At 33.8% G+C, this 26,410-nt stretch overlaps 1 protein-coding gene across 1 annotated transcript in view; it reads left to right on the top strand.

Moving 5' to 3' along the window:
• LOC149578676 (polyribonucleotide nucleotidyltransferase) overlaps positions 1-26,410 on the top strand; it is a 273,752-nt gene that overhangs the window by 244,294 nt on the left and 3,048 nt on the right. The window lies entirely within an intron of this gene.

The following is a 26,410-nucleotide window of genomic DNA, read 5'->3' as shown; positions in this document are numbered from 1 at the left end:
TAGGGGTACTTGGGTACTCCAAGTACTTGGTGTGGGGACATTTGGGGGATGGGTACTTAAAGTTTTTGGGAGGTGTGCGAGTCCCTGTGTTTCACTGCTTATCAACATCTAACCACTCCAGAATGGTTGAAGGAAAGGATGCAAAAGGATCTTGAGGAAGAGATCGATACCGCACTTGAATTACAAGAATTTCTAAGACAAGTTAACAAACCAACAGAGAAAGGCAAGGCATAGAAATCCCCCAAAGTCACTAGGGATGAGGAAGGATTGAGAAATCTATATGTAGCAGTGCCAAAAGTTCACGAAGCCAAAGATAAGATTACTCCAGAGTATGATGTGACTACAATTTACTTAGTGCATGCAACCAAGGCACATGTGATAGATGAGTTTGATGATTCCACTTAGGCACTGCAAAAATAGATGAAGATGTAGGAGAAATGTGGGAAATTGAAAAGTGAGAACAAGGCTCTGTGTGGGGTTTCGCAACGTCTAATAAACTCTGTAAGACAAGAAGATCAAGCCTTTACCCCCACCCCCCACTATAGCTCTTCCAAAAGAATCAGTGGATGGCTTTTATAAGCTAACCCAGTTTGCCACTTTCATTTTTTGCATTATGCTCTGAGATATTTTGTCAAACAGTTAGCATGCATTTAGAAGAAGGAGTCTGCTTACAGTTATATGTATTTATTTCAGTGTGGTCCAATGTTTCAATACATCAATCAACATACACAGAAAACTAGATATCATTAGTTTGTGACCTTCAAAATACGGAGGTGGCATTTCTCAAATGGAATGGATTACTTAATGCCTGGAAGATTCCCACTAACTATTTTGTATTTTTGCTGTCACTCTCATGAACATATTATGAAACACTGTTGCATACTTTTGATATATTAGTTTTTGTAGAGTTGATGGTTTCACTTTGCAGGTTTGGGATATTGTTTATGCTTTGTAATATCCCCAGTTAAGAAACAGACATTTCTAAACAGTTGGTTCACATTCTGATTAACAGTGCCCTTTGAATATGCAGTGTGGACTAACAGCTGATCATTTTTAGAAAGAAGAAAATGTTCATAAATCATTTGAGACTCAAACATGCATATAAATCAGCTAACAGTTATACATTGGAATCATTGATAATTAAAAACTCTGGCCTTTAGCAGCAGGTTAGAATGCTCAAACAATACTTGCAATCAGTATTATCTGAAATTTAAAGTCTTTGTCAATTCTCCCACAAATGGCCCTGTATGGAAATCTCATTGACTGAAATCAATGCTGGAGCCAAATCACCTTAGACAGTGGTCTTTTCTCAATTCAGTACTGAGTACTTTTCCAGTTTCAGATATTCTTATATCAGTCATTCTAACTATGTTATCGCTAATGATGATTCAGTTCACCCCTACAGGAGTTATACCTTCTCTTGAAGCTTTGCCAGTACAAAGCATTGCTAAATGAATGGATTTTTGAATGTAATCAAAATCAAGATTATCGTCTTCACTCCCAGAACATACAATTACCGTGTGAAACTTTTAGTTTCCACAAACAGCCAAACCTAGGATTCTTGATGTTGATTAATGAAACATCCACTCCCAAATTCTTAACCTATGATTTCTGATTACCATGACATTAACTTCTTGTGCTGATATCTGTATTCCCTTTAAACGCACTGCAATATGGTTATCCTCATTCATGCTGGTAATTTCGTCCCTCCAATACTTAGCTTGAAACTATAGTGTGCCTGTGTCCTACATAACTTCATTGCACAGGATATTTTCTGTCTGTTACCACCACTGCTGCTCGATACTCTTCTTTCTCAGCAACATCAAATAACAGAGAAGTTTTGGTGATTTTCCAGTCGAATATTAATAAATCCAGTATGTTCGTCTATAATGGAAGTGTCCAGTATTGATGGAGAAATTCTAATGCTACCAGTTGCTCAATGAAACACCTAGGAATAATTCAGACTTTATCATTTGTACCCAGAAAGAAAGAACAACTCCCTCAAGAAATTCGAACCAATAGGAGACCCAAGAATTAAACCTTTAACATTAATTATAATCTGGGCAAATATTTTACATCTTCTTTCAAAACTATCAAAGTATTAACTTTATTATCTCGGCCTCACTGATAAAATTAGATGGGCCACGTGCAACAGTGAAGTTGTTAAGCCATGTTAAATATATCTGATAGCTTGTATTTTTCAGATAATAATCAAAACATTCTCTGTGAATGTTTAAGAAATCGGCAACACATCCATATTAGCTATTGGAAATATCAGACCAAGTCACGTTAGCAATGCACGATAATGATGTATTCATTCAGGAGCTTATAATATTCAGAGTATAAAACCTTATTTTACCAAAGTTGAAACCAAAAAAAGATATCAAGTATCTCAGGAAGATCTTTATTTCTGCAATTGACAATCTTCTAGCAAAAGTCTAACAATATACCACAATAATGGATTCTGTGATGAATCCACTCCCAAGCTGAATTGGGATTTCGTCTAATTGGAGGGGAAATCCTGAAGTTTTCCATCCTCAACTATCAAACACGAAAGCTTGATGCTTTGAAAACTTCTCCAAGGAAAAAAAATATTAAAACCCAGCATGCCAGAATGAATCTATCATTGTTCTTTTAAAGCCCAATGTAATGACTTCATTTTCCATCTCCTATCTCTTCATTTTCCTTTCATTTTGTGCCTTTTGTTTGACTTGAACTTAGATAATTATAATAAAATGTCTTTATTAATTTTTCAAACTCACCACTAAAGTCATTATAATATCTTATTAAATCGTTAAATTAATTCATCATTAAATGTACTAATTTTTGACAACTTAAAATTAATTATTTAATTAATTTCTGATACCTAAATAAAGGGGACATTACAATGTCATTGAAAGAATGAGGAAAGTTTCCTAAGGCATTGAAAAAGATGTTACATATCATTTTGTTGAAGATTTGACTTAGATGTATGGAAGCACTCTAGCTATCCTTGACAGGATCTAGTGTGTAATAAAGTATGGGAAGATACACATATCTAACAAATCAGGTGCGTGATTTCTCTCAATCGTATGATGCACAGTCATAGGGATGGAGCCACTTGAGAAATCAAATGAGCAGTTAACTCGATAGAGGAAGATGGCCGAGAACATCCAAGAAGGAATCCTCAATGGTGTTGACGCATTGTTTGCAAAAAGGTTGACTAATGGGAAAATGATAACGGACAGCTTGGAGAGTGGATTGGATGAATTATTTGGCATGAATTCCTTCTCAAAAGATGATTTGGAGAATATTTCTATATTCTCAAACATTATGTACAACATTCAAGAGTTAGTGCCCAAATGAGAGAAGAGCTTTAGTAACTGTGAGAAGGATCTAGTTGTTCATGACACTTTCTGGATTGATTGTGTAAAGGTTTTTTATCATCAACATTTTGGATTACACTACACAATCCATCGTCAAAATGCAAGAGAGCATGAGGAGAAGAAACTGATGGATCATGTAGTGTGATCTGAAATGTGGATAATAAACTTTTACACAGTCAAATCCAAAAAGTGTCCTGAACATTCATGTGGATTATGGAAATCTGATAGCTCTAAAAGATATAGCTATTATGGAGTTCAATTATGAAAGTGTGCCAAGTGTTTGCATGGATGAGCTAGAAAGAGTCATGTCCAAATTCATCGCATTTAATGAAAGGAATCAAACATCATCTATTCTAAGGAAAATAACATATTGGCTTAGTGGGAATTTTGCCACATTATGGGTTGTTTGACCTACTCTCTTGGTTATGGGTGACCCATTCGTTCATTGTTCCTCAAAGAGCCCTCACTTCTTTCATGGGTGTGCATTCATCATTGAGGGGAGGCTACATTGCTTCTCTTCCCATATCTTCCTATAAGGATGATTTCTCTCAATCGTATGATGCACAGTCATAGGGATGGAGCCACTTGAGAAATCAAATGAGCAGTTAACTCGATAGAGGAAGATGGCTGAGAACATCCAAGAAGGAATCCTCAATGGTGTTGACGCATTGTTCGCAAAAAGATTGACTAATGGGAAAATGATAGCGGACAGCTTGGAGAGTGGATTGGATGAATTATTTGGCATGAATTCCTTCTCAAAAGATGATTTGGAGAATATTTCTATATTCTCAAACATTATGTACAACATTCAAGAGTTAGTGCCCAAATGAGAGAAGAGCTTTAGTAGGTGTGAAAAGGATCTAGTTGTTCATGACACTTTCTGGATTGATTGTGTAAAGGTTTTTTATCATCAACATTTTGGATTACACTACACAATCCATCGTCAAAATGCAAGAGAGCATGAGGAGAAGAAACTGATGGATCATGTAGTGTGATCTGAAATGTGGATAAAAAACTTTTACATAGTCAAATCTAAAAAGTGTCTTGAACATTCGTGTGGATTATGGAAATCTAATAGCTCTAAAAGATATAGCTATTATGGAGTTCAATTATGAAAGTGTGCCAAGTGTTTGCATGGATGAGTTAGAAAGAGTCATGTTCGAATTCATCGCATTTAATGAAAGGAATCAAACATCATCTATTCTAAGAAAAATAACATATTGGCTTAGTGGGAATTTTGCCACATTATGGGTTGTTTGACCTACTCTCTTGGTTATGGGTGACCCATTCGTTCATTGTTCCTCAAAGAGCCCTCACTTTATGACAAAGAATCTATCCTTGGAAAAACCCTAATTAGGGTTGATGTGGCAAATTTTGGGCCCATTATTCTATTTTGATATAAGTCATCCATTGTAATTTGATACTAATAGAAGGAGTTTCACCCCTCATTTGTAACAAGGTGAACTTTGGGAATTTTTTTCTATAAGCTAATAAAATAAAAGAGTAGCTCATTGAATTTTGGTGACTACTTGCATTGTTTTGGGATTTTGCATGGTTTCTTGTTTCTCAATAGGTTAGATTTTCTTTCATGTTGTTGGATGAACAAAATTGATGATTTTGTTATGGTGAAATCACTTGTTTATACCTGTTGAGTAACATTGATCATTTTCTACAAATGTACTAACATTGCCAATGTAATTGATTTGTTCCAAATACAGATTTGGATCTCATATAAATATGAAAAGAGAGATGTCTCAAAGGTTTAATCACCATTTAATTAATATATTTAATAATAATAATTTGTAATATATGTATGTATGTATGTATATATGTATATATATTATTATTACATGAATAAGTATATAGAAAACGATTATTTACCAATAACAACAATATATTATAGATTGAATTAATTTGATTGAAGCTACAACTTTAACATTCCCTCCTAGTTAGGGAGGATTTATAGAACACATTATGCTCTCAAGAATATGGAGAGATGTCATCTCAATATGATATTTTATGGAATGACATATTTAAGGATATCAACATAAATCCATTAACTTAGATGTTATCTTTCAATATAATCAGAAGCATAATTTAACAAGAAATATCAAGCATATGATATTCATCATACCTATATTCTTTTGGTATGTGCATTGGCATCAAATCCTTGATGCCTACCAAAAGAATATGTTATGTCCTATAAGGATACAAGCTATCTAATTTTCGCCACTCCAGGATAACAATTTAATATAGTCTATTAGATAACAAGAAATCACAATGTCATGGTCTCTATCATGACAAGTATCATGATCTCCGACACTCCGGGACAACAACTTAATGAAGTCTGATCATGATACATTTGTTATCATGACTTCCAACACTCTGGGACAACAACTCAATGAAGTCTGTCATGATAACAGGTCTGCCATTTATAAGATTGTAACCTTACAATGGTTACTTTCTGTTTGATCATGATACGTTCGTTATCATGACTTCCAACCCTCTGTACAACAACTTAATGAAGTCTGTCATGATAACAAGTCTACCATTTATAAGACCGTCAACTTACAATGGTTACCTTCTATTTATATATGTCAATGAAAGATCGTCACCTTTCATTACATACCATATGTGAAACAGTTACCATCATGAACCAAGTCAGAGAGTGGTACAAAGGCTTTCACCTCAATTCTCTATCACAGAAAAGAATACATTACAAAGAATTTCACTTAGAACTTCTTTTCATAGAGAAGATATCATTCACAAAGGATTGCACCTAAAAAATTCTCCCTTTGAACAATGATCTTGGGAAGTTAGGTCCTGTAGTTACTACATTTGAGAATCTCTTCACCCAAGGATGCCTCTCGGACTCCCACTAAATTTGATATCAATTTTCTAATTTTCTGATGATAATTCATCACTTCCTTGTGATATACATAGGAGTAGGCCCATCAAAATCATGCAGTCACACACATTTATTTCTAGACTCCCTTTGTGTATTAGTCTTCTAAGCTCCCACCTTGCCTTAGAAGAAGTGTCATACTCCCTCTTAATGTAGAAGGATCTCATAATCTCAATCATCAAAGATTTTTGCTTCAAGAGCCTCACTTTATCCATCTTGATCATCAGGGTCTTTGGAGCTACTATCATTAGATTGAGTCTGCACAATATTTGGTAGCATGTGTAAAGTACAAAATAACTCTTATAGTATGTATAGGATTATAAATAAATGAGTAGATAAATGTAAAAGATACAAGTACTTATTTGCTCATGAGGGTCATGGAACATCTCCTTTCTAAAGATGGTTAACGTGGGAATGAATCATTGTTTATTATTCCCCCCACAATGTAAATTTTTCACTCTTATATCGTTGAACATTTTTGCATCACATCAAATATGACAACTTCTTTCTAAGTTCCAACTTGCTCTTTTCATCCATTGAATGTCCAAACATTCATTAAGTTTAACAGTAGAAGCAAACATGTCCTTCCATTATCTTAAACTCATCCACGATGCACCAATATCTTGATTGAGTATAATTGTGCCACATGAGTGAATCTACAACTCATATGTCGAGTTTCATTCATCAAGGAGAGACTTGTAGATGGTTCAAATGAATTCTTAAAAACTTCATTAATGTTTCACAACAACTCAAATTTCTTTTGTTCATGCAAAGGTATTTATTTGATCTTTTGATTAAACATATATTATGCACATCTTGCAATTTGTGTATTCCAAATTTATATCATTGGTGAATCCATCATAATGTGGTTTACTACCTCTGATTTAATATGATCAAGATCACCAAAGGTTGACTAAAACATATCCTCTATATGCTCCCTCTCTTTCAAGGTTGCCTCAAATGTCAGCCTCCCTTTGAATTTCAATCTTTTTTTTTTTCTGCAAGAACATTCTCATAGGAAGAGATCAAGGTATATAGCTCTTGCTAGGATGTTGTTAGAAACAGATTGATATAAGTATGATAAATGTGTTTCAATCATTGTTTTGTCACTGATGTCAAACCTACTACTTGTTGGTAAGACAATTGCTTATATGAGTTAAGTACTATCATTTATTTGATTGATGAAGAGGATTTGATCAAATGTGGTGACAATAGCACCTAGAGGAAAGGTTGAGTTATGTTATGAAAATGAGTACAAGAATCAGTTTGGACAATGATATTATAGTGCATTGATAATCTACTTAAGGTTGTAAAGGTTGGATACATTGAGTAAGTTTGGAAGCACAAGTTAAACAAAGTTTGTTTGCCAAGCTTGACCAAGTTGATAGTAAGTGCTGAGAAAAGTTAGTGCAAACTAGATAGAAAATTAGTTGGAGCCGTGCAAAGTCAATTTTAGTGTAAGCCGAGTACAGTTTAGTTGATGCCGAGCACCAGTAAACTTTAGTTCATGCCGAGTGTTTTGACAGTGGATACTAAGCAACGCAGCATGTGCCCAACATTACAAGCTAGTTAATGTCGACTATCAGCATTATGAGAAAGATCGAGAATTTGATGAATCTGAGCGGACAAGTTTGATTTCTTGGATTGTGTGAACCATGCAAAAGATAAGGTTGATGAGCTGGTGGTACATAATTCATGGTGAACCTTTTTAAGGGTGAATTCAGAGAGAATTGAAGGAGAAGTTTCTAGAAGGGAATGAAATGAGGGGTAGTTTCATTAAATCTTACTTAATTTGACCTAACCCTAAAATGGACGATGGAGGATGAACGACAAAAGATCTTAATTCTTTATTTATAGAGATGGCTGGTTAGAAGCAAGGGTTGTCATGTGCAAGAACCTAAGGAAGACAAGGAGTCTAGGGTATTGCTTCATTCAATGACCTAAAAGAAGAGACTACATTGGCAAGGAAAGCAAGAAGATTTAAGGGTATGCATGCTTGAAGGGTGAACAAGCTATTAGAGCTCAAGTGTATGAAAGCCAAGCAGAATGGATGACTGAAATAGAAATCTATTATTTGCAAGTATGATGTAAGTTGTGTTAGTGTAAATAATTAATTATTAATACACTTTGCTTAAGTTTACTTAGGATAATGCATTTTTATATTAGTTGTCATGTAGATACGTAGGAATATGCAGTCATATGAGTTGTCTTGTTGACAACACAAGAGTCAGCAACTTATTAAACTACATGGTGTCTACAACATCTTTGTATGAGATACACCTATGTAAACTTATCCTCTCATCATCACACAAACTCTTGTGCTCAATGGAGGATAATCCACTTTTGGTGGACATGTGCTTAGTTGTGATGTTTATCTCTTTGCTGACTCCTAGTCATTGTAGTTGCCTTTATATACACAGTTCTAGTGTGTATTCATTTTATATCCGATCATCGGATATCCATTATTATTTTGATCATTATTGAGATTCTCATTTGATCATCATTAGTCTCTCTTGTACCATCTATTGAGCTTCTTGATCTTAGTGTTGAAGTATTGCCTTCAGCAAATTCTTACATGGTATCAGAGCTATACCAAATTCTTACATGGTATCAGAGTTATAGGAGTTTCATTGCATAGCCATTGGAGAGATTTTTTTTTGCAGGTCAAGATTGGAGCTTGGTGGTGCAAATCAGATATTGGTATCACATTTAGAAGGTCAAAAAACCCCCAAATTGACTTTTGTTTAATCAAAATTGGACATCTGAGGTGAAATCTAGAGTCATTTGATTTTTGAAGGTGGCCCCCTACCCCCCTTTTATATGGAAAAATAATTACAAAGGTGATTTTTAAACAGCAATATCTCCTTCATATGGACTCCTTTTTTTGAGCAATTTTTTTTTGTTTTGGGGTAGAATTTTGTGATCTATACATTGATGCAGGTTGTTTGAGATCTTTGTTCTTGAATTTTTTGGAAAATTGCCAATCCTGATTTTCACAACTTTAGAGGCTTCGTTCGGGCTCATATGGACACATATTCAGCGCTATTTTTTTTGAAAGTGCATGATTTTTTGTCTACTTTCCAGATCTGGTATCAGTTTGGAATAATTCTAAATAGACAATACTTTCATAATTTGGTCATTTTTGACCTATTTTGGCACTTGTAATTAGATCTTTAAGAGATCTTGTGTGTTATATTGTTGAGTCTTATATAGTTTCATATGTGCTATTGTCAAAGCAAAAGTCCACTTAAGCCCTAAATTGGCAAGTGGCCATTGTAATCGCACTAAATATAAAGTGCCAAATCATGCATTAAGGGGGGGTTTCTTTATTTTTTATTTTTTTTGCATTTTGTGGGTGCATACATTATTTGATCTCATGGAGTCATGTCAAAAGTGTTATTTTGGTTTAAGATTTAAATTGACTAAAGGGAACTATTAGAAATGGAGTGCTTTGATGATTGATCATCTAAGAGAACATAAGGAATGTTTCCTTATCTATATTCGAAGATATTTCCACCTAATACTAAGTGGGGACATCTTTCTCCTCTTCTTCGCTTTATGTATAACAGTATGAGTAAGGAATCTTTTGCTCCTCTTTGTAAGGCAAGTAGTCTCTCATGACATTTGGATATGTCTTTGAGAAGCATATGGTGATTCACGAGTCTCTCCATTACCAGAGTACATTCTACCTCCGGAGTCCAGTTGTGGTACCTACAACTCCAATTGAGATCATACCTCCTGATGCTCCTGTTGCTTCTTCTAATCCAGTTCCAGCCACAAATGCTCCTAATTCAGTGCAGCAAGAAACACCATGTCTTCCTATTTCAGCTTCATGGGATGACTTCCTTCCAGACATTACATTGTTGTTTGTGAAGTCTTATGTTTAAGATGTGGGAGACATTATTGATGACATCCATCTTCTCTTTGTTGAGGAGAATTCTTCTTCACTTGTTGCGAGGGAACACTCTGACCCTCAACCACTTGATCTTTTTTTTGAGACTGATATAATTGTGGACACTTCTTTTTAGCAATTGGAAGACTCTTTTACTTTAAAGGAGACATATCAATCTTTGAAGATTATATTCTAGTTTCCTCAGACATCATATCTTTTGAGGATTCTTCCTACTAGTTGGGGAGCATTGTCTACTACACTGATGGCACCACTTCTTCCTACAAGGAGGAACATCATTCAATTTTCATGGTGCAACTTCTTCAGTCATCAAGGAACTTCTTTCATGGGTGTGCATTCATCATTGAGTGGAGGCTACATTGCTTCTCTTCCCATATCTTCCTATAAGGATGATTTCTTGTCTTTGGAGTTTGATTCACTTTCATACAAGGACATGTTACCTTGTTTACCACCTTCTTTTGGGCATCCACCAAATTGGCTTGTGGTATCTACATTCATCAAAGACTTGTCAACATATGAGCAGACTTCAGAGGCAACATCTATAGCATACTACATATGGATTCCTCATCCATCTTCCTATCCACAATGGGAAGTATACTTGCACCTATACTTGGTGTATCTTCTTCCTAAAGGGAGAAATGCCATTTGTAGGCATTGGATACATTTTGTCTTCATGACATAGTTGCAGGAGATTATTCAATACGGGGGGATACCTTCATGTATTTTTTCTTATGGGGGATATATGCTTGTACATGCATGATGTATGGGGGGTCTTGATTACTCCATCCTTGCATGCATCTTGTATTGCTTCATCTCTCTTTTTGGAGGAGGTTTTTCCCATGAGGTTTTCCCTCTTTCTCCATTTTTAGAGAGATTGCATTGCATAGCATTGCATTTGTACATGGGTATCTAACATGGCCTAGTAGCCGGGACCCACATTGCATCTTGCATTTAGCTTTGTGAGCTTAAGTGCATTCCCCTAAGTTGCACTTAAGGGGGGTTGTTAGTGTAAATAATTAATTAATTATTACACTTTACTTAAGTTTACTTAGAATAATGCATTTTTATATTAGTTGTCATGTAGACACTTAGGAATATGCAGTCATATGATTTGTCTTGTTGACAACACAGGAGATAACAACCTATTAGAGCACATGGTGTCTACAACATCTCTTTATGAGATACACCTATGTAAACTTATGCTTTTATCATCGCACAAACTCTTGTGCTCAATGAAGGATAATCCACTTTTGATGGACATGTGCTTAGTTGTGATGTTTATCTTTTTGCTGACTCCTAGTCATTCTAGTTGCTTTTATATACAGACACTTCTAGTGTGTATTCATCTTATATTCAATCATTGGATATCCATTATCATTTTGATCATTATTGAGATTCTCATTTGATCATCATTAGTCTCTCTTGTGCTATCTATTGAGATTCTTGATCTTGGTGTTGAATTATTGCCTTAGGCAAATTCTTATATTGTATCAGAGTTATACCAAATTTTTATAAGTTGTTATCAGATCAAACCTTACTATTGTTCTCTAATCATTATATCAGTGTAAGGGTAAATCCTTTGGATTAAGCTTGACCTAACAATCATTTGTAAATCCTTTAACTGGGTGACATTCCAAGTGAATGATCTAAAGTCCTCTAACAAGGCTCACTCCTAATAGGTGATTAAAATCCTTTAATTAGGTTACATTTAATAGTGTGCATTGTAACCTTTAACAGGGTTGGCCTTTCATAGGGCATCACTTCAGAAGAGTGAGAAAGAGTAGCATGTTGTTGGCGGTTTTTCCCAAATTGGTTTTCCACGTTAAATCATTGTATCAAATGTGTTATTGAATCTATTATGTTTTATGTTTACATTTTTGTAAATTGATTTAACAATAACCTATAAGTTTGAGTGGTTGCATAATCTATGGATACATGCATGATGAAAATGTTTAATGGGTATGGGTTCACTAAATTGTGAAAAGTATTATTTGTACATCTGGACCTTGGATAACTGATTCAACCCCCCCTCTCTGTTATTCTAAAGAATTCCAACAATTCGTATCAGAGTTTTTTGTTTAAGAGGACTACTTTAAGGTACTAGAAGCACAAAGATCAAAATGTGAAAAAGAGAAGTATTTAAGCTTGATAGAGATAACTTTCCTGCATGGAAAAGTCTCATGAAGCCTCACCTAGGAGGTCTTGGAGATCATGCACAATCTACTATTGCTGTTGAGCATATTGATCCTGCTAGATCCCTAATTGTTGAAGATTTGAAAAAGAAAAAGGAACACAACCAGTTGATGTTGGAGATTGACTCTGCCCTAACCTATGCTGAGTTTGATGATATCAAAGGTTGTGACAATGAAAAGACAATGTGGGATGATGTACACGCTATTTATGGAGTTGACAAGAATTTTCTAAGAGCCACAACTGAAAGCATCAAGAGGTAAATTTGATGACATGAGAATGCAAGAAGGTGAGAGTATTGCTCAATATTGCTCTTGGATAAAAGATGTTGTTAATACAATAAGAGGAGGTATTGGTAAAATAGATGATGATACTGTATTAAGTAAAGTTTTGAGAACATTGCTGCGTATATATGCTATTAGAGTCTCTGCAATACAAGAACTGAGATGTATGCCAGGGAATGATCTAACTCTTGAAGATCTGGTGGGCTCACTGCTTTTGAACTATCTAACTTTGATAATTACAGACTTGAAAATATTGAATCTAATTTTAAAGCTAAGCTGTCATTAAAGGAACCTGATGAGGAGAAGAAGAAGAAAAAGACAAAATATGTGTCAAGTGACAGTGATACATATGAGGAAGATGTAGATCAACTTGAAGCACTATTAGCAAGGAGATTTCCTAGAGGTAAAGGCAAGTTTAAAGGTAAGTTACCTATCATGTGTTTCAATTGCAATGAGGTTGGTCATATTGTTGCTAGATATCCAGAGAAGAAGTATTACAGAGGTGGTGACAAGTACAAAAGTAGAAGAGATGAAGACAACAAAGACTACAAAGACAAAGGCAAGAAGTCTTGTTACATTGCTGAAGAGGAAACAAAAGGTGGATCTGAAGATCATAGTGTGTGGTGTATGTGTATGTTGCAATGAATGATGAATCTGATGAGGATGAGGCAACTGCATTAGTGTCTTGTGTGAACAAGAATGGTAGATGCATCATTGACAATGGGTGTTCACATCACATGATTGGAGATAAAAGTAAGTTCATTACTTTGAAATATTATGATGGAAATAGTGTAAGGTTTGGTAATGATGCACCATGTTTGATAAAAGGAAAAGGTTCTATCAAGCTCACAGAAAATATTTCATGTGACAATGCTTACTATGTTGAAGGACTTAACTATAATTTGTTGAGTGTGTCACAACTAAATAATTTGGGATGTAAGGTTGAGTTTGAGAACAAAATTGCTAAAATATATGATACTGATGGAAAAGTGATTGGAAAAGGTGATCAAACTAGAGGTAATTTATTCTACCTTGATATAGAGGATGCTACTTGTTTAGTTGTAGAATTTCATGATGTGTGGCTGTGGCACAAGAGGTTATGTCATGTTAATTTTGATAACTTGGTTAGTATTAGTAATATGAGAAGAGTTAGAGGTTTGCCTAAGTTGAAGAAGCTTGACAATATAATTTGCAAACAATGTCAGATAGGCAAAATGACAAAGTAAAGTTTAAAGAGCAAGACTCATACGTTAAAATAAATATTAGAGATTGTTCATATTGACTTGTGTGGACCAATCGAAGTGCAAAACTACAAAGGAGATAAGTACATTATGCTGCTTGTTGATGATTATTCTAGAATGATGACTGTTATGTTCTGAAATGGAAATTTGATGCTTTCCAAATGTTTAAGTGGTCCCTGGCAAGAGTTGAAAAGGAACCCTATAAAAGTCTGAAATGTTTGAGATCTGACAAAGGAGGAGAATTTACATCGAATGAGTTTTAGGTGTTTTCTAATAACAAAAGAATCAAAAGACAAACATTTGCTCTTGGAACCCCTCCACAAAATGGAATTGCTAAAAGGAGGATCAGGTCTATAATGAACTGTGCTAGGACACTCATGATGGAGAAAATGTTGCTTCAAAATATTGGAGAGAAGCTGTAAATACAACTCTCTATATCTTGGATCTTGTACAAGTCAAGAAAGGTACTCATTCAACACCCTTTGAACTATGGTATGGATACTCACTGAATGTAAAATATTTTAAGGTATTTGGAAGCAAATGTTATATTCTCAAAGATTTTAGAGATGGTAAACTAGATGCAAAAAGTGAAGAAGGAATATTTCTTGGTTATTCCACAAGAAGTAAAGCTTATAAGTGCTTAAATACTAACACTAACAAAGTTGTGGAAAGTGCAAATGTGAAATTTGATGAATATATAGAAGTATATGAGGTTGAACCTATGAAAGAACCAGAAGAATACAAATCATTTGTATACTTTTATGAAGGTATGCCTACTGATGAAGATGTTGTAGATTAAATTGCAAATTGACAACAAGTATAATGTACTTATCTCCTTTGTAGTTTTGCACTTCAATTGGTCCACACAAGTCAGTATGAACAATTTCTAATATTTCTTTTGAGGTATGAGTCTTGCTCCTTAAATTTGACTTTGTCATTTTGTCTATCTAACATTGTTTGCAAACTATATTGTCAGGCTTCTTCAATTTAGGCAAACCTTTGACTCTTCTCATGTTACTGATACTAACCAAGTTATCAAAATTAACATGACATAACCTCTTGTGCCATAGCCACACATCATGAAATTCTACAACTAAACAAGTAGCATCATCTATATCAAGGTAGAATAAATTACCTCTAGTTTGATCACCTTTTCCAATCACTTTTCCATCAGTATCATATATTTTAGAAATTTTGTTCTCAAACTCAACCTTACATCCCTATGAATGCCGAGTTGCATTCAGGAACCGAGCTACACTCAATTGCCGAGTTATAGAATGAAGTTGAGGCATATTCTGATTTTGAAATTAATGTACATGAAAGAGATGTTGGACTACCTGACAGAGAGGTACATAGTGATTTAGAAGTTGAGAGACTAAATGTAGAAGCTAGAGCTGAACCAAGATTGTCTAAGTATGTCAAGAGATATCATTCTGTTGCACAAAAAATTGGAGATAACGATGGTAAACCTATGACAAGGAACAAGTTGAGAAATGATACATGTTTCCTAAGCATGCAATAACTTAAAATAGTGAAAGATGCCTTAGAAGATGTGGACTGGAGTAAAACCATGGAAGAAGAGATTTGAACAAATTAAGAAAAATAAAACATGGATTCTTGTTCCTAGACTAGAAGACAAAAATGTGATTGGTACCAAGTGAGTATATAGAAACAAATTAGATGAAAATGGCGAAGTCACAAGAAACAAAACAATATTAGTTTGTAAAGGATATGCACAAGAAGGGATAGACTATGGAAAGACATTCACCCCTGTTGCAAGATTGGAAGGAGTAAGAACCCTACTTGCCTACTCTGCATACAAAGGTTTCAAAGTTTATCAAATGGATGTTAAGTTTGCAATTATGAATGATATATTTGAGGAAGAGGTTTATATAGAACAATTAGAAGGATTTGTTGATGTTAATAACAAAAATATGGTATGTAGACTACACAAAGCTTTATATGGTTTGAAACAAGCACCAAGAGCATGGTATGAGAGACTACATAATTATCTAGTGAAGATTGGATTTGAGAGGACTGATGATAACAACAATCTATACTTGAAGACAGAGAACGACAAAGGTATTTTGTTATGTGAAATTTTTGTTGGTGATATCATATTTGGAGGTCAATATACTTTATGTAAGGCTTTTGCAAATGAAATGAAGCAAGAATTTGAGATGTCTATGTTTGGAGGGATCAAGTTCTTTGTGGGTTTGCAAGTACGTCAGATGAAATATAGTATATACATCACTCAGTCAAAGTATGTGAAGGAGATATTGAAAACTTTTGGATTGAAAGATTCCAAACCGGTAAGTACACCTATGCTGACAGGACATAAATTGTCAAAGAATGATGATTCAGTTGAGGTGAATCAAACATTATACAAATTTATAACTGACAAATTGCAATATGTAGTACACAACAGACTTGATATTGCATTATCTATAGGGATAGTTGCAAGATTCTCTACTAATCCCAAGGAGAATCACTTGATGACTGTGGTCTATACTAGAAGAAGAATGAGAAATTTGAATTGAAAGCCTATACTGATGCTGATTGGGCTAGAAATGTTGATGACAGAAAGTGCACCAATGGAGGAGCATTTTTCTTAGGCAAAAGGCTGGTCACATGGACTAGCAAGAAACAAAACTGCATTTCGCAATCTACTACTGAAGCTGAATATGTTGCTGATGCAATAAATTGTACATTGTATGGATCAAACAACTACTCAAAGGTATGAAGGAGGAAATCACTGAACCTATGATACTTTATTGTGATAATACAAATGCTATAAATATATCAAAGGATCCTGTGATGCATACAAAGACAAAGCACATTGCAATCAAATATCATTACTTGAGAGAATTAGTTCAAGATAAAGAGGTGAAGATGGAATATGTTAACACAAAAGAGCGAATAGTTGATATCTTCACAAAAGCATTACCTAAGGATGGTCATCAGTATCTAAGAGGTAAACTAAGGGTGATACTCCTATCCAACGCTATCTAAGAAGCATGAGGAGTGTCCTGCAACAAACAAGTTGATTGACATATGTTAGAGATTGATGTAGTGGATCTTACTTTAGGAGCTGCCTAAAGTAATCAAAGAGTTGGAGCTATAAATCAGTCACAAGCAATGTGACAAAAAACTGAAAAATATTCATATCTACATACGGAGATGACTCGTCTTTGGCATTGTTGTCAAAGAGGGAGAAATAGATTGGTTGTCAAGAAAAGTGCACTGAGATCAGGAAATCATAGAGGGAGAAATCTAGATATAGAAGATACAAAACTATTGAATATCTACTCGAAGGGAGAAAGTGTGCAAGTGTACCTGCTGATTACATCTACCTAGTAAGAGGGAGATAATGTTGAGGGAGATATAAGAAGTGATAAAAAAGAGGTCATAAGGATGAGTTGATTGATTGTCTGTTGATCAAAACATAATTTTGCAACCTATTTAGAAGATGGAAGTTGCTAATAGATGGAGAGATTTCATTACAAGGAATTATTTTCTTTTTTGGTATTTTGTTGGTCTTACTGATTAAGTCTGGTCAGTTTGGTTTGCCATCAATGCCAAAGAGGGAGATTGTTGAAAACAAATTGATATAAGTATGATAAATGTGTTTCAATTATTGTTTTGTTACTGATGTCAAACTTGCTAGTTGTTGGTAAGACAATTGCTTATATGAGTAAAGTACTATCATTTATTTGATTAATGAAGAGGATTCGATCAAATGAGGTAATAATAGCACCTAGAGGAAAGGTTGAGTTATAATATGAAAATGAGTACAAGAATTAGTTTAGACAGTGATATTATAGTGCATGGACAATCTACTTAAGGTTGTAAAGGTTGGTTACACTGAGTAAGTATAGAAGAACAAGTTAAACGAAGTTTGTCTACCAAGCTTGATCGAGTGGACAGTAGGTGCCAAGCAAAGTTAGTACAAGCCAAGCAGAAAATTAGTTAGAGCCAAGCAAAGTCAATTTCAGTGTAAGCTGAGTAAAGTTTAGTTGATGTCGAGCACCAATAAACTTTAGTTCGTGTCGAGTGTTTTGAAGTGGATGCCGAGCAACACAATATGTGCCAACCATCAGAAGCTAGTTAATGCCAAGCATTAGTATTATGAGAAAGATCAAGAATTCGATGAATCTGAGCCAACAAGTTTGATTTCTTGGATTGTGTGAACCATGTGGAAGATAAGGTTGATGAGCTGGTGGCACATAATCCATGGTGAACCGTTTTAAGGGTGAATTCAAAGAGAATTGAAAGAGAAGTTTCTAGAAGGGAATGAAATGAAATGAGGGGTAGATTCATTGAATCCTACATAATCTAACATAACCCTAAAATGGACGATGGAGGATGAACGAAAAAAGATCTTAATTCTCTATTTATAGATATGGCAAGTCAGAAGCAAGGGTTGTTATGTGTGAGAACCTAAGGAAGACAAGGATCTAGGGTATTGCTTTATTTAGTGACCTAAGAGAAGAGATTGCATTGGCAAGCAAAGCAAGAAGGCTTAAGGGTATGAATGCTTGAAGGGTGAACAAGCTATCAGAGCTAAAGTGTATGAAAGCCAAGCAGAATGGAGGACTGAAACAGAGGTCTGTAATCTGCAAGTGTGTTGTAAGTTGTTATCAGAGCAAACCTTACTGTTACTCTCTAATCATTATATCAGTCTAGGGTAAATCCTTTTGATTAGGGTTGACCTAATAGTCATTTGTAAATCCTTTATCCAAGTGACATTCCAAGTGAATGATCTAAAGTCCTCTAACAAGGCTCACTCCTAATAGGGTGATTGAAATCGTTTAAATAGGTCACATATAACAATGTGCATTGTAACCTTTAACAGGATTGGCCTTTCATAAGGCGTCACTTCAGAAGAGTGAGAAAGAGTAGCATGTTACTGGTGGTTTTTCCCAAATTGGGTTTCCATGTTAAATCATTGTGTCAAATGTGTTATTGAATTTATAATGTTTCATGTTTACATTTCTACAAATTGATTTCATAGCAACCTACAAATTTGAGTGGTTGCATAAACTAATGGATGCATGCATGATGAAAATGTTTTATGGATATGGGTTCACTAAGCTATGAAAAGTATTATTTGTACATCCAGACCTTGGATAACTGATTCACCCCCTAGTTATTCTAAAGAATTCCAATAGTATAAAAATACAAATAAGAATTTTAATTTGGCTATTAGAAATTTAACGCTGCCTATTACTAACAATAACATAAATGATTATAGTATTTTTATTATATTTTCAATAATAGAAGTAAGAACTTAATTTTTCATACTCCCATATTAGATCTCACAATCATTATATCAACTTATCAAATATCATTAAATGTAATTATACATAGATAAATACATGTGTATATATATTTAAACTTTCAATAATATTTATATGTTAATACATATATAAATAATAAATCATTACCATTTTGCAAACACAAATTAATTAACACAATTGACTTACCTCAATACTTACCTTTAAATAAGATCAATGGAATTGAGGCATTTATCAGCTTAAGACCGCTTTGGATTTTAGATCAGCCAAGAGGTAGATAATTTAACTTTGCTATGTGTGAGCCTCTTCTTTAATCCTACCAATGACTTGATTTACATATATTGGCTAAAAGAATATGCAGTAGACTTCAATTCTACAATCGCCATTTCTTCACCATGTCTTGGTGCATTGTTACTGAGGCATTGATAGATTCTTAAGTAAGTCATATATGCCCATTATATTTTGTAATCTATTTTCTTCCATCTAAATGAGATAGATTGCTTCTTTGTCCTGTTTCATTTCATTCGATGGGTAGGATGTTGATTATGGTTTTCATCAGGATCTTTAAATTTGTAGGTTGAGGATTTCGATATTACCAAGCTAGATACCAAGACAAGATGTTCCACACAGATAGGAATCCAACTCCTGTATTTATCCCAATGTCATTATAATGATACACGAGAGGTTTGAATTTTCTTGAGTTTCTACATGGCTCAGTGGATCATTATTTTAGTGGCATTCACACTTTATCAATTAATCCAACAATATCCTATCTGGTATGCAATAGTATTGAGACTGATTTTCTCATTAATATTGAATACACATTCAAACACTGCTCCTATATTGCATTGAATCTATGTGCATCTAGGTTGGAAAGAAGACATCAAACCTCAAATCTCAAGTATTTTGTAATTGGAACTCACTGACCTTGCATCCAGTGGGACATATAGTCTTAATTTGAGCATAGACAATGTCTATCCATCCCATTGTGTGACATTCTTCTGCAGTCCTTCGTCGGATCTTATGTGCTCATTTTAATGTAATTGGTAGCTTAAGTGTATTTACTTGGGTCTCACACCCGACAAGTCAGTATGAATCTCCCTTTTTAACTTTAGTTGATTCTATTGCAATTGGTATTCATTTTTCCTTCTTATTTGATAATCTCCCATCTTTTAAAGGTGGCGTGAATAGTCTTCAGTTTGCCTTATTTCAAGTATTCATGGCTACACCCCAAAATGGGGCCCTAAGAAATATAAAATACATAAGGCGTCCAAAGTAGATGGCCCACCCATTTCATTCCCATCCATATGAGACACTCCACTCGGAGGTATTTATGTAATACTCATTGATTCATTTCCCATTCAGCCCATGGATCCCTCCAAGCTTGTTTGGCCCACAAATTTTTCACAGGGGTGTGCATTTTGATTTGATTCTTTTCAATGAAGTCCACTTGGAGGTGGAGTTTCTAAATGAGATTGTGTTAAATGTTTACCTTCCTTGATAATAGGTCAATCCCATGAGAGTCACCTTTTCTTTAATTTTATGTCTTTCTTTATTTGCTTATTGATGCGTAGCGTACGATTCTAACATAGCCTTTGTAATACTCATGGATATATCATTTGAAGCTCTAGTTTCGTGTCATACGGTGGTGAAATTGAATTTTTTATTTTCAAAGGAGAGTACTGAAGTGGTTCTATTATATTCATCACATAGTGTGGAAACTATTATCATTTATTCATTGCAATGTGTTAATATGCAGTCCAATACAACTGGATTGTTGACTGCCAACAATTTGTCTTACTTGACATATCACTGTCTCCTCTTAATAATTTATTCCACCTTCCCTTAATTATCGCATGCAGCTTTACAATATTGTGATCTGATCTACCATACTCTTATTGGGTCATTTAACGATCAGCCAAACAAGAGTCCAAATCTAATCACAAGACTAGAAGATATTCGTCAGAGCCTCTTTGTTAGGAACGACACCCACGATTTCAATGGTACTAGTCTTGCTTTGCTCTATCCTAGACTTTTGATCAATGACAACTACTTGTATTGACTTTTGCTGTAGATACTTCATGTCACTGCCAAAAGCTATAGGGCTTTCATCAATTTCAACGTGCTAGGGAATTCCTTACTAATTGATTCATCTAAACTACCCATCTCACTTGAGGCCATAGTAAAGATTTTCTTAGTCAATCGGTATTTTCTTAGTCAATCAATAGTTCAGATGTCTTTGATTTTCTCTTATTCTCCATTTGCAGCCTTGTTTTGATACCATGTTGAGCAACATGGATCATTTTCTGCAAATGTACTAACATTGCCAATGTAATTGATGTGTTCCAAATGCAGATTTGGATCTCATATAAATATGAGAGGAGACATGTCTCTAAGGTTTAATCATCATTTAATTAATATATTTAATAATAATAATTTGTATAATATATATGTGTGTGTGTATTATATATATATATATATATATATATATTATTATTATTATTATTATTACATGAATAAGTATATATAGGAAATGATGATTTACCAATAACAACAATGTATCTCCGATCGAATTAATCCAACTGAAGCTACAACTTTAACAATACCTTTTGCAATTAGATGAATTCTATGCGTAGTGGAAGGTTGATTTAAGACCTTAATGCAGATGCTTAGCTTTGACCATTGAACATGCATTGCTCTTATGATGGTGTTTAATTGTGGTATGGAAACTTCTTGCACAATCTTTGAAGATTGCATCTCCTTTGTGTAGTTAATTTAGTGAAGCAAAGTGTGGTAGATCTCACCTAAGCAATCATTATCTTTTGAGTTCTTAGTATTAGAATAGGACTTCTCAATATTACCATCTAGACTTTTAGTACATTTTTTGGGGAACATTTAGAAAATATCCTTCATTTTTAAATCACCCAAATAGCTCCTAAAGCTAGAACTATTAAAGTCACCTTGAAAAACAATTACGTAAGTCTCCTTGGATTGTCAACATACATCAAACCAAACCAGCTCATATACACCATGAAGTCGCATGCTTGTAGTAGGAACCTTGCAATGACTTCTATAATCTATACGATCTTAGTATATGAGGGGTCTTCGTTCAATAGAGGATAGATTGTCTGTTAGCACTTTATTTTGTGTTGGTGTGGTCATAAGCACCCATCAACACTTTTCTTTTTCTAAGTTGCTTTACTATCTTCTTTTTATTATCATGATCATATGAAAATGGTGGTAGAATTCTATGTCCATCCAAAGACTCAAAAACATGATATAGCAGCACATATTAGTTGTTTCCTTTCTCTTTGTCCAATACAAATTGTTGCCTTGGCAAGAGTCAATCACTTGTTATTCGTGGATTGTTAGTGCCAAAACTAATCTTGTTAAAAGATTAAATTCACCAATGACATATTTTGGAAGATTTGGCGGGGCACTTCAAGTTTGTACATTATATTTGAATATTTTGAATATATTCTAAAGCTCCATTCACAACAACAGCTTCTACCACAAATTAGATGTTTACATGGCCTCTGCATCCTTAGAAAGTAATTATTCAACATCTAATTTGTCATTTTGACCGTGCACCAGATTAGCACTACCTCCTTTACTTGCAATGCTACAGGCTATCGGTCTTTTTATGAATATAATTTTTTAATATGTTTACATTGTCTCATATAATTTTGAGCATATTCTCTTTGTTGTTCTCTTATTTCATTTCATTTTTCAAGACTTCTGATTTCCTCTCTTTGTGCATTTGCCATTTGTTCATATTGTTGTCTCATAAAATATCAAGCATGTTCTCTTTGAGGTTTCTTTGTTTCTCTTCATTTTCAAAATTTATGTTTTGGCAACGTATCCTTCAAATTAAATGTATAAATAATTCAAATCAAATACATAAAAGATTTCAATTTCAATTTTCGAATAGAGCATATGCATGCTTACAAGATTTAAATATATTAAAAATTCAATGTTTAGATATATTAAAAATTTAGTTGATTTATTATTATTATAATAATTTATGTAACTGACTATAATTTACGAATCAATTAGTATTACCATATTATTTAAAATTCTTGATTATTTTATACATTTTAAAAAGGTTTCCCTATATTATCAGTAACAACAACCAACTGTTTCATAAGAATAGTCCAGTCTTGCTATGTATGTTTTGGATCATATTATAACTCAATACAAATATGGTAAAGAATTAAGATACCTAAATCTTGGTAATACACTTTGCTCTTAAATTGGCCCTCTACATTAGAAGCATGAAATCATTTCCAGATTAATTATAAATATAACTATCAATTTTGAATCTGTGCAATTTTTTACTTTGTAAAGTTCTTAAATGAGACATTATGGAAGTTTTTGTCTTTCGGATGTATTTTGATTGTACATAGAAAATAATTAGCTAATAGTTGTCCAATTTAAAAAAGTAAAATTAAAATGAAAATTTATTGACTAAAAACTTAGATATTTGAAAATTTATATTTATGGAAGTCATACACAAGTAAGTTAATTTAAATTGATTTCAATTATATTTTGACTGCTTTGTTAAGCAATAGTTATATTTTTTACATTCTATAACTACTTACTTTTGATTGTAAATTTTAACTGTACATGAAAAAATAGATAAATTGACATTTTTAATTTTTAAAAACTAAATAACACCTTTCAGTCGAGAGGAATTAATTACAGATTCGAAAAGCACTTCAAATATTTTAGAAAACAACCATAGAAAACATTTAATGTAAAAAAATATAATTTGTGGTCTCAGTAACTATCAGTAATTTATTTTGCAATATTTGATTTATTCTGCTATTTGTAATTTATTCTCTCCCTACTACAACTTTATTTTGCTCTTGGCGATAATTATTTTGAATGCCACAACTTGCTACTTATTTAATCTTCTGGGTTAGAAATGTTGTGACTATTCATTTTTTTTAATTTTTTATTTGTCATTTATTTAACACCCTCGCGCCACTTCACTTCACCTTGTGCTGCCACTGTAGGTTATGTTTCTAGGCACAATAATAAAAACTAAATAAATTAATAATTGAAGTTTATTAAGTTTAACAATTTAGAAGAAAAATCAATACCTCAAATTTTCTAATTCAAGTTATCAATAACCAGTCAATGTTTAGCGAATACAAAAATAGGTTAGAATATGGGATAACTATAAAATTGTAAAGTTGTATGAGTAAAATTTTAAGAATTTTCAACTTTTTGAGATTGTTTTTAACACCTTTTTTATTGAGAATCAGTACAGATGACATAAGAATATGGAGTTGTATATTTTATTAGGCAATTCTGCAAAGATATTTCTAAAACCTAGCTTTAGTCAATCGAATTTCCAAAATTCATAAAAGTTGTCCAACTTATTTAATCAAAGGCTATTCTCCTCTGCATACCATGAGTCTAATATTGGTGCAAAGTAACAATAAACGCTAGGATACCAGTTTTAAGTGTACAAATAATGGGAAAAGATTAAAATACAGAATCTATGGCATTTAAAATAGAGAGACGAGAAAAGTATAAATACCCACGTCATCTAATATGATTGCAGTTGCCTTACTTTGCTGGGAACAAGATTATGGACTCTTGTGTCTGACCTAATTTTCTGCAGGAAGATACCGTGTTTCCTCAACTTATATACATCAAAATCTGCACTTTATCTGGTCTTGTTCTTTAATAAAAATCTCCAATACCCTTAATATATCCTGCTCTAGGTATTGGTCTAGATCTGCTCCTCTCTCTAAATAGTACTCTTTGAAAATTTCTCTTTAGACCTCCAAAAGGATCATGTATTTATATGCACCTATGCCACCTCCTGAAATAGGCCAGGCTTCACAAAGTAGGTTTTCCGTAGAGTAAAACGCTATAATTTTAAATTGATTCTCTATTTCCCATGTTAGATGACCAACGTAAGAGGGCCTTCCTAGTCAAAGGAAGTGGCAATTCATTAGAGGAGACAACCCACTTGACATTAATCTCAAGACTTTGATGTATGACTAGCCAATCTGACACCTTGAATTGGTTCTCATTTCACAAGCAATTTTACCATTTTGTTGCTATCTCACTTTAGACTCCTTGGGTTGCACCATTTTATCAACAAGAGCAAGAAAGATTCAAGTTTTTAGTTAACATGCAATGGTACTCCTGCTGAGACCTAAAAAAACGCTCGTCAGTTGAAACTTGACAGTGTACCAGATGGGAATGTGTCCTGAAAATTTTCAGATATTTGACATTGGAAGTTCCTGTATTAAATGCTTCTTTTTGTTTTTTTTGGATGTGCTTCAAGCATATGTGTGTTTTGTAAGCATTTCAAAGGAGTTTCTAGGTTTGTGTATGATTTTGGGGATGTAACGCATTTTCCCATGATGGATTTGCAGGTTTAATAAATTTTCATGTAGATAAAGGATAAATTTTCTTGTTGAAAATTTGAACAGATCTGTGGATGCATTTTGCAGGAAAATTTTGCTATGATTTCAAGATTTCCTTGGATGATTTTTCATATAGGTTTCTTGAACAACTCATAAACTGATTCAGAACAGGTTTTGCCTGTTTATTGTCCTGATATACAGAATTTTTAGCTATGTTGTGGACCTTCTTAGCAATTTAAGGGGCAGAAATTGTTGATACTTTAGTTGTTGATGGCTTACCTTGTGATAATTACTAGTAGTTAGATAGCTTCCCTACTATTCTAAAGGCGAAATCGGATCAATGCAGATCCGTTCCTACTTATCCTACTTCGTGGGTGGAAGTCCCAGATGACTGCCTGCACATTAAATTATATGCAGTCACCATTTCCATTCATAAGTTGGATTCTTATGGTTGTTCATTTCTATATTAAACTGCAAACTTATATATGAATGACCTTTTTCTATGCAAACTTATATATGAATAATTCCTTGGATGATTTTTCATATAGGTTTCTTGAACAATTTATAAGCTGATTCAGAACAGGTTTTACCTGTTTATTGTCCTGAGATACAGATAGTTAGGTTGTGGACCTTCTTAGCAATTTAAGGGCAGAAATTGTTGATACTTTAGTTGTTGATGGCTTGCCTTGTGATCAGTTACTAGAAGTCAACAGTGAAGTCCCAGATGACTGCCTGAATATTAAATTATATGCAGTCACCATTTTCATTCATAAGTTGGAGTCTTATGGTTGTTTGTTTCAATATCAAATTGCAGTTATATGTGAATGAC

This window comes from Cupressus sempervirens, chromosome 1 (genome assembly GCF_028749045.1).
Source record: "Cupressus sempervirens isolate cs-2001-9-10 chromosome 1, ASM2874904v1, whole genome shotgun sequence".
NCBI classification, from domain to species: domain Eukaryota; kingdom Viridiplantae; phylum Streptophyta; class Pinopsida; order Cupressales; family Cupressaceae; genus Cupressus; species Cupressus sempervirens.
The sequence above is the reverse complement of the archived record's forward strand: the minus strand, read 5'-3'. Positions and strand labels throughout refer to the sequence as shown.